Below are 11,137 nucleotides of genomic sequence, written 5' to 3'. Positions count from 1 at the left end.
CTCTCCTCTCTCCTTCCATCTCCTCTCTCTCTCTCTCTCTTCTCTCCTCTCTCCTCTCTCCTCTCCATCTCCCTCTCTCTCTCTCTCTCTCCCTCTCTCTCCTCCATCTCCTCTCTCTCTCTCTCTCCTCTCCATCTCCTCTCTCTCTCTCTCTCTCAAAATTCAATTTCAGTTCAATACATTTCAAAGAGCTTTATTGAAAAATATATGTTTACATTGCTAAAAGCGAATGGAATAGACAATAAACGAAAGGGGAAATAATCAATGGAAACATGAATAAACATTAAATTCACAAAGTTCCAAAATAATAAAGACATTTCAAATGTCATATTATGTGGAAATAGTTAAAGTACAAAAAGGAAAATAAATAACCATAAATAGGTTGTATTTATAATGGTGTTTGTTCTTCACTGGTTGCCCTTTTCTTGTGACAACAGGTCACAAATCTTGCTGCTGTGATGGAACACTGTGGAATTTCACCCCAGTAGATATGGGAGTTTATCAAAATTGGGGTTGTTTTCAAATTCTTTGTGGATCTGTGTAATCTGAGGGGAAATATGTGTCTCTAATATGGTCATACATTTGGCAGGAGGTTAGAAGTGCAGCTCAGTTCCCACCTCAATTTGTGGCAGTGTGCACATAGCCTGTCTTCTCCTGAGAGCTATGTCTGCCTACGGCGGCCTTTCTCAATAGCAGGGCTATGCCTTCACTGAGTCTGTACATAATCAAAGCTCTCCTTCAGTTTAACAGTCACAGTGGTCAGGTATTCTGCCACTGTGTACTCTCTGTTTATAGCCAGTCACAGTGGTCAGGTATTCTGCCACTGTGTACTCTCTGTTTAGGGGGCCAGTCACAGTGGTCAGGTATTCTGCCACTGTGTACTCTCTGTTTAGGGCCAGTCACAGTGGTCAGGTATTCTGCCACTTCTCTGTTTAGGCCAGTCACAGTGGTTAGGTATTCTGCCACTCTCTGTTTAGGGCCAGTCACAGTGGTCAGGTATTCTGCCACTGTGTACTCTCTGTTTAGGGCCAGTCACAGTGGTCAGGTATTCTGCCGCTGTGTACTCTGTTTAGGTCAGTCACAGTGGTCAGTATTCTGCCACTGTGTACTCTGTTTAGGCCAGTCACAGTGGTCAGGGTATTCTGCCACTCTCTGTTTAGGGCCAGTCACAGTGGTCAGGTATTCTGCCACTCTCTGTTTAGGGGCCAGTCACAGTGGTCAGGTATTCTGCCAAATAGCAAATAACATTTAGTTTGCTCTGTTTTTGGGTGATTCTTTCCAAATGTGTCAAGTAATTATCTTTTTGTTTTCTCATGATTTGTTTTGGGTCTAATTGTGTTTGTTTTGGGGCTCTGTGGCGTCTGTTTGTGAACAGAGCCTCAGAACCAGTTGGTCATGGGAGTTTTCTCAAGGTTTTTTCTCTGTTGTTGAGGGCTTTTTGTGGACTGTGTATCGCTTCCTTTAGGTGGTTGTATAATTTTAACGGTTTATTTTCTGATGTTGATAACTAGTTAATACCTAATTCTGCTCTGCATTATTTGTTGTTTTGCACACCAAGTATATTTTTGCAGAATTCTGCATGCAGAGTGCTACCTTTGTCCCCCGGACCTGCTATTTCGCCTCTCTCTCTCTACTACTCTTTTCTACTCTGCTATCTTGACCTCTGATTGGCTATGAAAAGCCACCTGACATTTACTCCTAAGATACTGACGTGTTGCATCCTCTACAACCACTGTGATTATTATTATTGACCTGGTCATCTATGAACGTTTGAACATCTTGGTCATGTTCTGTTATAATCTCCACTCCGGCACAGCCAGAAGAGGACTGGCCACCTCTCAGAGCCTGGTTCCTCTCTAGGTTTCTTCCTTGGTTCTGGCCTTTCTAGGAGTTTTTCCTCAGCCACCGTGCTTCTACACCTGCATTGTTTGCTGTTTGAGGTTTTAGGCTGGGTTTTCTGTACAGCTGCTGAAAAAAGGGGTTTATAAATACATTTGATTGATTGAATTTGGTGTTTGTTCCGTTTAGTGAATTCTGGGTTGGTGGACCCCTAGACATCACAACCATAAAGGGTAATGGGTTCTGTAACTGATTTAACTACTTTTAGCCAGATCCTAATTTGGCGCTGATGTATGCCGAGGTATGTATCGTTTTTTGTGTGCTCTGGGGTAACGGTGGCTAGGTGGAATTTGTATTTGTGGTCCTGGGAACTGGGACCTTTTGGAACACCATTATTTTTGTCTTACTGAGATTTACTGTCAGGCCCAGGTTCGTCAGGGCCCAGGTCTGTCAGGGCCCAGGTCTGTCTGGGCCTGGTCTGACAGAATCTGTGCAGATGATCTAGATGCTGCTGTAGACCCTTTGACTCGACTGCTCTGGTGCCAATTCATTGAAATAAATGTTGAAAAAGTTTAAGAATTAGCCCATTTGAATTTGTGGTTTAGTATACCATCAACACCACAGGCTTTTTGGGTTGAAGGTTTTGTATTTTGTCCTGTAGTTCATCCAATGTAATTGAGAATCCAGTGGGTTCTGCTAGTCTTTAAAACCTCACTAGGTATGTGGGACGGTAGCGTCCCACCTCTGTCAACAGCCAGTGAAAGTGCAGGGCGCCAAATTCAAAACAACAGAAATCCCATAATTACAATTCCTCAAACATACAAGTATTTTACACCATTTTAAAGATAAACTTGTAAATCCAGCCACATATTTATATCCAAAATCTCAGTTTACGTTATGTTCAGTAGTTCCAAAACATCCTGTGATTTTTGCAGAGAGCCACATCAATTTACAGAAATACTCATAATAAACATTGATCAAAGATACAAGTGTTATGCATGGAATTTTAGATCCACTTATCCTTAATACAACCGCTGTCAGATTTCAAAACACTTTATGGAAAACACACCATGCAATAATCTGAGTATGGCGCTCAGAGACCAAAACAAGCCATACAGATATCCGCCATATTGTGGAGTCAACATAAGTCAGAAATAGCATTCTAAATATTCACTTACCTTTGATGATCTTCATCAGAATGCACTCCCAGGAATCCACAATAAATGTTTGTTTTGTTCGATAAAGTCCATAATTTATGTCCAAATACCTCCTTTTTGTTTGCGCGTTTAATCCAAACTCACGAGGTGCAGGCAAGTCCAGGCGAAAGTTCAGACGAAAAGTTATATTACAGTTCGTAGAAACATGTCAAACTAAGTATAGAATCAATCTTTAGGATGTTTTTATCATAAATCTTCAATAATGTTCCAACCGGAGAATTCCTTTGTCTTTAGAAATGCAATGGAACGCAAGCTGACTCTCATGTGATCAGCTCATGCCACTCTGACAGACCTCTGACTCATTCAGCTCCCATTCCCCCCTCATTCACAGTAGAAGCCTCAAACAAGGTTCTAAAGACTGTTGACATTTAGTAGAAGCATCTTGGAAAGTGCAATATGACCCCATAGACACTTTGTATTCGATAGGCAATGACTTGAAAACTACAAACCTCAGATTTCCCACTTCCTGGTTGGGTTTTTTCTCAGGTTTTTGCCTGCCATATGAGTTCTGTTATACTCACAGACATCATTCAAACAGTTTTAGAAACTTCAGAGTGTTTTCTATCCAAATGTACGAATTATATGCATATTCTAGCTTTTATGGCTAGAGTAGCAGGCAGTTTAATTTGGGCACGCTTTTCATCCAAAATTCCGAATGCTGCCCTCTGCCCTCGAAGTTAATAGCTGGGCCAGTAACCAAAAGATTGTTGGTTCAAATCTCCGAGCCAACTAGATGAAAAGTCTGCCGATGTGCCCTTGAGCAAGGCACTTAACCCTAATTGCTCCTGTAAGTCGCTCTGGAGAAGAGCGTCTGCTAAATGACAAACAAGTGAAGATGTCCGAAAAGAGAAGTGGTCTATCCATACATCTCCGTTTTGGATAGACAACTCTTTGTTTGTTTTTTGTTTTAGTGTGTTCCAATTCTCCCAGAAGTGGTTAGTCTATGGATTATTTAATTACATTGAGCTGACGAGCTGTTCCTTCTTTTCCGTAGTGTATTTCTGTCATGTTTTAGTCTTATATTGTCTTGTCATTATGCTTTCCCTTCTGTTCGTTTCCCCCTGCTGGTCTTATTAGGTTCTCTCGTTGCTCTCTATCTCCCTTTTTTTCTCTCTCCTTCCCCTCTCTCTCCTCTCTATCTCTGTTCCGTCTTCCTGCTCCCAGCTGTTCCCCATTCTCCTACTCACTCATTTAGTCTTTGCACACCTGTTCCCTATCTTGTCCTCTGATTAGAGTCCCTATTTCTCTGTTCTCCTTGTTTTCCATTTCTGTCCTGTCGGATCCTTGTATGATGTTTGAGCAGTTCTGTGTCCTTGTCTCGCCCAGTCGTGGCCATTTACCTGTCTTCAGATGCTGCGTGTGAGCAGGTGTCTATGGTCTGCTGCATCCCACAGGTAACCGGTGCAACACCTGATCCCGATCAGCAACCTGCAGTCTATGCATCGAGGTCTCCAGTCAGTCCTTTCTACTGACTGAGTGGTAACAAACAGTTTTCCTGTTTTGTTTTCACCTTGATATTTCCAGGATTATCACTTTGTCAAATACTGGAATAAAGACTCTGTTTTGTTAAGTCTGCTTTTGGGTCCTACATTCACCTGCATAACAATTTCTGTATTGTTTTAGTGATTCACCATAGTGAAGGTGTAGACTCAGGTTTTCTGGGTCTCTATGTTTTTAGGTTGGATAGGTTTCTCAATTTCTCTCTCTCTCGCTTGCTCTCTATCTCTGTTCTCTCGCTTGCTCTCTATCTCTGTTCTCTCTTCCTCTCTCTATCTCTGTTCTCTCTTCCTCTCTCTATCTCTGTTCTCTCTTCCTCTCTCTATCTCTGTTCTCTCTTCCTCTCTCTATCTCTGTTCTCTCAGGTAACTTCAACACTATCTCTGTTCTCACTTCGCCTCACTGACTATCTCTGTTCTCTACAACCCTGATCTATCTCTGTTCTCCTTCCTGACTGCATCTATCTCTGTTCTCACCTGATCCTCTCTCTATCTCTGTTCTCTCTTCCTCTCTCTGTCTCTGTTCTCTCTTCCTCTCTCTCATTCTACTGACGTACCTACCAGATCAATCTATCTGGCTGTAATGTATCAGATTTGAGCTGGTTTAATGTGTAGTAATGTGTTCCTTCTGTCAGGTGACGAGAACCACAAGCAGATGGCCATGTGTATCCTGTACCACATCAGTGTCGATGACAGGTTCAAGTCCATGTTCGCCTACACTGACTGCATCCCACAGGTAACAAACAGTACAACACCTGATCCTAGATCAGCACCCACAACAGTTCGCCTACACTGACTGCATCCCACAGGTAACAAACAGTACAACACCTGATCCTAGATCAGCACCCACAACAGTTCGCCTACACTGACTGCATCCCACAGGTAACAAACAGTACAACACCTGATCCTAGATCAGCACCCACAACAGTTCGCCTACACTGACTGCATCCCACAGGTAACAAACAGTACAACACCTGATCCTAGATCAGCACCCACAACAGTTCGCCTACACTGACTGCATCCCACAGGTAACAAACAGTACAACACCTGATCCTAGATCAGCACCCACAACAGTTCGCCTACACTGACTGCATCCCACAGGTAACAAACAGTACAACACCTGATCCTAGATCAGCACCCACAACAGTTCGCCTACACTGACTGCATCCCACAGGTAACAAACAGTACAACACCTGATCCTAGATCAGCACCCACAGCAGTGTTATTTGTCACATATGTGGAATACAACAATACAACACCCTTACAGTGAAATGCTTATAAATAATTAAAGAGAAATAACAATAGCGAGGCTATATACAGGGGGTACTGGTAGGTCGAGGTAATTGAGGTAATATGGACAATATGTACGTAGGTAGAGTTATTAAAGTGACGAGATAATAACAGAGAGTAGCAGCAGCGTAAAGGTGGGTCCAGGCAAATAGTCTGGTGGCCGTTTGATGAGATGTTCAGGAGTCATATGGGGGTAGATGCTGTTTAGAAACCTCTTGGACCTAGACTTGACGCTCCGGTACCGCTTGCCGTGCGGTAGCAGGGAGAACAGTATGTGTAAACATGTATACGCAGGGCCCAGCTGTAAAAGAGACCTTGGTCTCAGTCTGTGTTCCTTGTTGAGATGAAGGTATAATGTTAGTTTGTCGGTGATGTGGACGCCAAGGAACTTGAAGCTCTCAACCTGCTCCACTGCAGCCCCGTCGATGAGAATGGGGGCGTGCTTGGCCCTCCTTTTCCTGTAGTCCACAATCAGGTCCTTAGTCTTGCTCACATGAAGGGAGAGGTTGTTGTCATGGCACCACACTGCCAGTTCTCTGACCTCCTCCTTATAGGCTGTCTCATCGTTGTTGGTGATCAGGCCTACCACCGTTGTGTCATCGGCAAACTTAATGATGGCGTTGGAGTCGTGCTTGGCCACGCAGTCGTGGGTGAACAGGGAGTACAGGAGGGGACTAAGTACACAACCCTGAGGGGCCCCAGTGTTGAGGATCAGCGTGGCGGATTTGTTGCTACCAACTTTTACCACCGGCGGAGACCCGTCAGGAAGTCCAGGATCCAGTTGCAGAGGGAGGTGTTTAGTCCCAGGGTCCTTAGCTTGGTGATGAGCTTTGAGGGGAATATGGGGTTGAACGCTGAGCTGTAGTCAATGAATAGCATTCTCACGTAGGTGTTCCCTTTGTCCAGGTGGGAAAGGGCAGTGTGGAGTGCAATAGAGATCATCTGTGAATCTTTGGGGTGGTATACAAATTGGAGTCTAGGGTTTCTGGTGTTGATTTGTATTTATTATTATTTTTAAGTGGCCTTTTATTGTCCCCGGCACAAGGTGTACCTGTGTAATGATCATGCTGTTTAATTAGCTGTCAGGTGGATGGATTATCTTGGCAAAGGAGAAATGCTCACTGACAGGGATGTAAACAAATTTGTGCACCAAATTAGATAGAAATAAGCTTTTTTGTGCGTCAAGAAAATGTCTGGTGTCTTTTATTTCAACTCGTGAAACATGGGACCAACACTTTACATGGTGTGTTTATATTTTTGTTCTGTGTATCTATTGCTAACATGCTAACTTAGTGCTCTGTGTTGACTCACCAGTTGATGAAGATGTTGTTTGAGCACAGTGAGGACAGGATCGATGCTGAGCTCATCTCCTTCTGTATCAACCTGGCAGCTAACAAGAAGAACGCTCAGCTCATCTGTGAAGGTAGGGAAGACCACTGTGAGTTATACAGCTCATCTGTGAAGGTAGGGAAGACCACTGTGAGTTATACAGCTCATCTGTGAAGGTAGGGAAGACCACTGTGAGTTATACAGCTCATCTGTGAAGGTAGGGAAGACCACTGAGTTATACAGCTCATATGTGAAGGTAGGGGGGACCACTGTAAGTTATACAGCTCATCTGTGAAGGTAGGGAGGACCACTGTGAGTTATACAGCTCATCTGTGAAGGTAGGGAAGACCACTGTGAGTTATACAGCTCAGCTGTGAAGGTAGGGAGGACCACTGTGAGTTATACAACTCATCTGTGAAGGTAGGGGGGACCACTGTGAGTTATACAGCTCATCTGTGAAGGTAGGGAGGACCACTGTGAGTTATACAGCTCATCTGTGAAGGTAGGGTGGTCCACTATGAGTTATACAGCTCAGCTGTGAAGGTAGGGAGGACCACTGTGAGTTATACAGCTCAGCTGTGAAGGTAGGGAGGACCACTGTGAGTTATACAGCTCAGCTGTGAAGGTAGAGAGGACCACTGTGAGTTATACAGCTCATCTGTGAAGGTAGGGAGGACCACTGTGAGTTACACAGCTCATCTGTGAAGGTAGGGGGGACCACTGTGAGTTATACAGCTCATCGGTGAAGGTAGGGAGGACCACTATGAGTTACACAGCTCATCTGTGAAGGTACAGACCACATATGTATCAGAGATGGTCTGGTGATCTAAGAACAATAGAAAATATGTCCAAGACTCTTCGTTGTCACCTTCCATGTGTCATAAATGAATGAATTAGTATAAATAGTGCACATGCTGTTGAATAAGTAATGAATGCTTGCTTCCCTTCCTCAGGTAATGGTCATGAAGATGATGAAGAGAGCTCTGAAGCTGAAGGATCCTTTACTTATGAAGATGATACGAAACATCTCTCAACACGACGGACCAACCCAAACACATCTTCATCGTTAGTACTAAATTCATGTTGGATTTGAATGACTTGATCAAGCAGATGTTGTGACTGGATTGGTTGAAAAGACTAATGAAGAACACATTGTGAAGCTCCCAGCAATGAAGCCATATAAAAGCATCCAGTTCCCATGAGGCAGCAGCAGAGATATTTATTTAGAGACTGTATGAATGAGGTGTTGCTAAGTGACTTACTAACCGAATGGTCTCCCCCAGAGGACTATGTAGGAGACCTGGCAGCCCAGATCAGTCCTGATGAAAACGAAGAGTATGTGATCGGTGTCTGGGGACCCTGGCTAACCTCACTATCGCTGATCTGGACTGGGAACTGGTGCTGAAGGAGTACAACCTGGTACCTTACTTTAAAGATAGGCTCAAACCAGGTGAGTGAATTCTATAACCACCCTGAGGAAGCGTGCCCACTCATTCCACCACAAAGCCCTCACCTACAGAGAGAGACCTAGGGTAGAGTCCCCTAGCCAGCTGGTTCTGGGGCTCTGTTCACAAACACAAACAGACCCCACAAGCCCTCACCTACAGAGAGATGAACCTAGGGTAGAGTCCCCTTAGCCAGCTGGTTCTGGGGCTCTGTTCACAAACACAAACAGACCCCACAAAGCCCTCACCTACAGAGAGATGAACCTAGGGAAGAGTCCCCTTAGCCAGCTGGTTCTGGGGCTCTGTTCACAAACACAAACAGACCCCACAAAGCCCTCACCTACAGAGATGAACCTAGGGTAGAGTCCCTTAGCCAGCTGGTTCTGGGGCTCTGTTCACAAACACAAACAGACCCCACAAAGCCTCAGGACAGCAACACAATTAGACCCAACCAAATTATGAGAAACCAAATAGATAACTATTTAACACACTGGAAAGAATCAACAAAAAAAAACTAGGATGCTATTTGGCCCCTAAACAAGGAATACACAGTGGCAGAATACCTGACCACTGTGACTGACCTAAAAGTAAGAACATCCTTAACTATGTACAGACTCAGTGAACATAGCCTTGCTATTGAGAGAGGCCGCCATAGGCAGACCTGGCTCTCAGGAGAAGACAGGCTATGTGCCTGCCCACAAAATGAGGTGGGAACTGGCTGCACTTCCTAACCTCCTGCCCAATGTATGACCATATTAGAGATACATACTTCCCTCAGATCACATGTATTTATATAGCCCTTCTAACATCAGCTGATATCTCAAAGTGCTGTACAGAAACCCAGCCTAAAACCCCCAAACAGCAAGCAATGCAGGTGTAGAAGCACGGTGGCTAGGAAAAACTCCCTAGAAAGGCCAAAACCTAGGAAGAAACCTAGAGGGGAACCAGGCTATGAGGGGTGGCCAGTCCTCTTCTGGCTGTGCCGGGTGGAGAGGAACCAGGCTCTGAGGGGTGGCCAGTCCTCTTCTGGCTGTGCCAGGTAGAGAGGAACCAGGCTCTGAGGGTGGCCAGTCCTCTTCTGGCTGTGCCAGGTAGAGAGGATCCAGGCTCTGAGGGTGGCCAGTCCTCTTCTGGCTGTGCCAGGTAGAGAGGAACCAGGCTCTGAGGGTGGCCAGTCCTCTTCTGGCTGTGCCAGGTAGAGAGGATCCAGGCTCTGAGGGTGGCCAGTCCTCTTCTGGCTGTGCCAGGTAGAGAGGAACCAGGCTCTGAGGGGTGGCCAGTCCTCTTCTGGCTGTACTGGGTAGAGAGGAACCAGGCTCTGAGGGTGGCCAGTCCTCTTCTGACTGTGCCAGGTAGAGGAACCAGGCTCTGAGGGTGGCCAGTCCTCTTCTGGCTGTACTGGGTAGAGAGGAACCAGGCTCTGAGGGGTGGCCAGTCCTCTTCTGACTGTGCCAGGTAGAGAGGAACCAGGCTCTGAGGGGTGGCCAGTCCTCTTCTGGCTGTGCCAGGTAGAGAGGAACCAGGCTCTGAGGGTGGCCAGTCCTCTTCTGGCTGTGCCGGGTAGAGAGGAACCAGGCTCTGAGGGGTGGCCAGTTCTCTTCTGGCTGTACTGGGTAGAGAGGAACCAGGCTCTGAGGGTGGCCAGTCCTCTTCTGGCTGTACTGGGTAGAGAGGAACCAGGCTCTGAGGGGTGGCCAGTTCTCTTCTGGCTGTGCCAGGTAGAGAGGAACCAGGCTCTGAGGGTGGCCAGTCCTCTTCTGGGTGTACTGGTTAGACCAGAGGTACCAGGCTCTGAGGGTGGCCAGTTCTCTTCTGGCTGTGCCAGGTGGAGATTATAACAGTACATGGCCATTAAGGCCAGATCGTTCTTCAAGATGTCCAACGTTCATAGATGACCAGCAGGGTCAAATAATAATAATCCCAGTAGTTGTAGAGGATGCAACAGGTCAGCAACAGGTCAGCAACAGGTCAGCAACAGGTCAGCAACAGGTCAGCACATCAGGAGTAAATGTCAGTTGGCTTTTCAGAAGCCACAGAACCACAAAGAATTTGAAAACAAATTAAACTCCCATATCTGTTAACCAAACAACATAAATACCAGCTATATTTACCTGTTTATTTATCTTCCCCCACTACATTGCTAAAACACCGTCCATAGCTGATTACATCACTCTTTTTTTTAGATCTTTTTCAGTGCAATATTTACCGTTAGATTCCACATTGTTTTTGTTGATGTTGCTCGGTATCTTTGGTTTATTGTTGTTTTGCTTTGGCCGTGTAAACACGTTTCCCGTGACAATAAAGCCCTTTTCATTTGATTTGAATTGATAGAAAGAGACTCAAACTAGGTAACTACATCACTGAAGAAGAGTGGATTTAGTTTCTGAGAGATTACGGAGGTGTTGTAAAGGTGTTGTAAAGGTGTTCTAAAGAGACTGTAGTTATGAAAACAAGAAGAACAGGAGTTCACCTTTTGTACCCTCTGACCGCTGACCTCTGTGTGTTGTCATCAGGTTCTCTG

The 11,137-nt window shown here is 45.2% G+C and overlaps 1 pseudogene; it reads left to right on the top strand.

Annotated features, from left to right (window-relative positions):
• Positions 1-5,187: 5,187 nt before the first annotated feature.
• Positions 5,188-11,137, top strand: part of LOC127918904 (kinesin-associated protein 3-like) — a 55,445-nt pseudogene continuing 49,495 nt past the window's right edge.

The sequence above is a fragment of the Oncorhynchus keta genome, unplaced genomic scaffold, assembly GCF_023373465.1.
Source record: "Oncorhynchus keta strain PuntledgeMale-10-30-2019 unplaced genomic scaffold, Oket_V2 Un_contig_15233_pilon_pilon, whole genome shotgun sequence".
Taxonomy (NCBI): Eukaryota; Metazoa; Chordata; class Actinopteri; order Salmoniformes; family Salmonidae; genus Oncorhynchus; species Oncorhynchus keta.
Note: the sequence above shows the minus strand (reverse complement) of the source record. Positions and strands in the feature narration are given on the sequence as shown.